The sequence below is a fragment of the Gossypium arboreum genome, chromosome 4, assembly GCF_025698485.1.
Source record: "Gossypium arboreum isolate Shixiya-1 chromosome 4, ASM2569848v2, whole genome shotgun sequence".
Lineage (NCBI taxonomy): Eukaryota > Viridiplantae > Streptophyta > Magnoliopsida > Malvales > Malvaceae > Gossypium > Gossypium arboreum.
The window spans coordinates 20741656-20744662 of record NC_069073.1 but is presented as its reverse complement, the minus strand read 5'-3'; the positions used below and the strand labels follow the sequence as shown (position 1 = coordinate 20744662).

At 40.4% G+C, this 3007-nt stretch overlaps 1 non-coding gene across 1 annotated transcript; it reads left to right on the top strand.

Annotated features, from left to right (window-relative positions):
- Window positions 1–2637: 2637 nt before the first annotated feature.
- On the top strand, window positions 2638–2744 carry LOC128291935 (small nucleolar RNA R71). The gene has a single exon (XR_008281919.1). It is a non-coding gene; the product is annotated as a small nucleolar RNA R71 (small nucleolar RNA).
- The last annotated feature ends 263 nt before the right edge of the window (window positions 2745–3007 follow it).

Here is a 3007-nt window from a genome sequence, read left to right as displayed (position 1 = left end):
GCTGCTAAAGGTCGGGCTCGAAGTATTTGGAAGAGCTCTTCTTGGTGCCCTCGTGGAAACTGTAGGAGAGGGAAAAGAGATGTAGAAGTGAGAATTAATGCAGGGGAAGTGGATTTTAGGATGGTTTGGGGGTTGGGGAAATGAGAAGCTGAGGAATGGAGGCCGGGATAGGGATTAGCGAGTGGAGAAGGGGAGATTTTGGCTAGGGTTTTGAAAAGAATAAGAAAATGAACAGTGATTTTCTTATATAGGGGAGGTGCACACGGCCTAAGGCCACGTCCGTGTACTCTGAAGGTGAGCCCGTGTTTTTTGAATTTTGCAATTTAGGTTGTGCCCGACTACTATCCCACGCCTGTGTGTCTTGGGCGTGTGTGGTACATGGCCATGTCGCACGGCCATGGGGATTTATCACATCCCGTGTTTTGGGGAAATCATGTCCTGCTTCCAAACGGACGTATCGCTCGGTCGTGTCTCTTCCCCTGTTTGGCCACGGCTTTAGGCACGCCCGTGTGCCTGGCCGTGTGTGCTGAAAAGCTTTGCAATTCAAAGATAAAGTTAATGATTCAAAGTATTAGAAATAAAAATAAAGAAATCAAAATATGTTAGTGCTCGGGTTACCTCCCAAAAAGCGCTTATTTATAGTCTAAGCTCGACTTACCTCTCTAGTGAATGGTCAGGGTGGTTCGAGGAGTTTATACTCCTTATTCTTGCTATCAATCTCATCAAAATAGGGTTTTAATCGGGTGTTGTTTACCTTAAAAGTGCCAAACTTTGGGTGACTCACCTCCACCACACCGTATGGAAAAATACTGAGTATCGTAAAAGGGATTTCCTCATTCAGTGTGGTAGTGACAATGTGGGGATCTACGGCATCTAGTAAGACTTTATCACCAACCTTAAGTTGATTAGGAGAGGTATCGGGCTTGTTTTGGTGTAGTTTTGGTTTATCATGTGTTCTCGATTTGTGTGCTCGCCATTCGTCTAGCTCCTCTATCCGTAGCCTTCATTCTTTATGAATGTGTCCTCTATCATTTCTGGAACATGGCCCGTGAACTTCTTTAAAGCTTAATTTCTACAAAATCATATTGTCAGTTTTAGTAGATTGGTGTGGACTATTACCTTCAATGTTCAATGTGATGCCAAAATTACTAGCTTGAAGGGTGATCGTTTCGTCTCCCATACGAAGTGTAAGCTCACTTGTGCCAACATCAATAATTGTTTTAGCAGTTGCTAAAAAGGGCCTTGCTAAAATCAAAGGGGTGTTATTATCCTCTTCCATGTCTAGAACAACAAAATCAACGGGAAATATGAGCTTATCTACTTTCACGAGTACATCTTCAATAATACCCCTAGGGAATCTTATAGTTTTATCTATCAATTGAATGCTCATCCTAGTTTGTTTAGGTTTCCCAAGACCTAGTTGCTTAAACATTTTTTAAGGCATAACGTTAGTACTAGCCCCTAAATTAGCTAAGGCATGACTTATATCTAAACTACCAATTAAACAAGGAATTGTAAAACTCCCTGGATCTTTGAATTTGTGGGGTAGCCTATTCTGTAGAATAGCTTAACAGACTGCATTTAGCTCCACATGCGACGCTTCATCCAACTTCCGCTTATTTATTAAAAGCTCTTTTAAAAATTTTATTGCATTTGGCATTTGTGACAAAGCTTCAATAAACGGTAGGTTAATATGTATTTTTTTCAAAAGTTTGAGGAATTTACCGAATTGTTCATCTGAGCGGTCTTTGCTTGTCGCGTTAGGGTATGGGACACGAGGTCTATATTCTTCATTCACCATTTTGTTATGACTTACCTCACTTTCACCTTTGCTCACCAAAGTTTCTTGCATCAATTCTGGCTCAGGCGCAATGAATCCTTCCTTATCTTAAGTACTAATTGCGTTGAGGTGTTCGCTTGGGTTAGGGTTCAGTATTACTTGGTAAGCTACCTTGTGGTTGTTCGGAGATTAGTTTGGATAGCTGGCCTATCTGAGTTTTGACTCCTTGGATCGATGCTTGTTGATTTTTAAGTGTTGTCTCGGTTTTTTGGAAACGGGTTTCTGACATTGATATGAATTTTGAGAGCATCTCCTCAAGGTTCGGTTTCTTCTCTTGTTGGTAAGGTGGCTGTTGAAAACCCTGAGGATTTTGTGGCTTTTGATTCCCTTGACCTCTCCAGGAGAAATTTGGGTGGTTCCTCCAACCTGCATTATAAGTATTACTGTATGGGTTATTTTAAGATCTAAAGTTATTGTTACCAATATAGTTGACTTGTTCCTCTTTGGTTGTGGGATTGAAGGATTGATATTTTGTATGCACACCTCCTCCACTTGAGTCACACCTCATTACTGGATGTACCTGCGTAGAACCAAGTAAACCATCAATCTTTTTATTGAGAAGTTCTACCTAATTTGACAGCATAGTAACTGAGTTGACGTTAAAAACATCGGCTGTTTTCGTTGGTTTTGTCCTCATAACTTGCCACTGATAATTATTCAGTGACATCTCTTCAATGAATTCATAAGCCTCTTCAGGTGTTTTGTTGTTGATGGTTCTACCAGCAGCTACGTCAACCATTTGCCGAGTTGAGGGATTCAGACCATTGTGGAATGTTTGTACTTGCAGCTAAAGTGGTAACCCATAGTGAGGGCACCTTCTCAGTAAGTCCTTGTATCTCTCCCATGCATTGTAAAGTGTTTCTAAATCCATCTGCACAAAAGAAGAGATATCATTACGTAATTTAGCCATTTTAGCCGGCGGAAAATATTTTAGTAAAAATTTTTCGGTCATTTGTTCCCAAGTAGTAATTGACCATCGTGGTAACGAGATCAACCACTGTTTAGCTTTGTTTCTCAGTGAAAAGGGAAATAACCGAAGACGAATGGCATCATCAGAAATGTCATTGATTTTAAATGTATCACAAAATTCCAGAAAGTTTGCTAAGTGAGCGATAGGATCTTCATCCTGCAAACCATCAAACTGAACAAACTGTTGTATCATCTAAA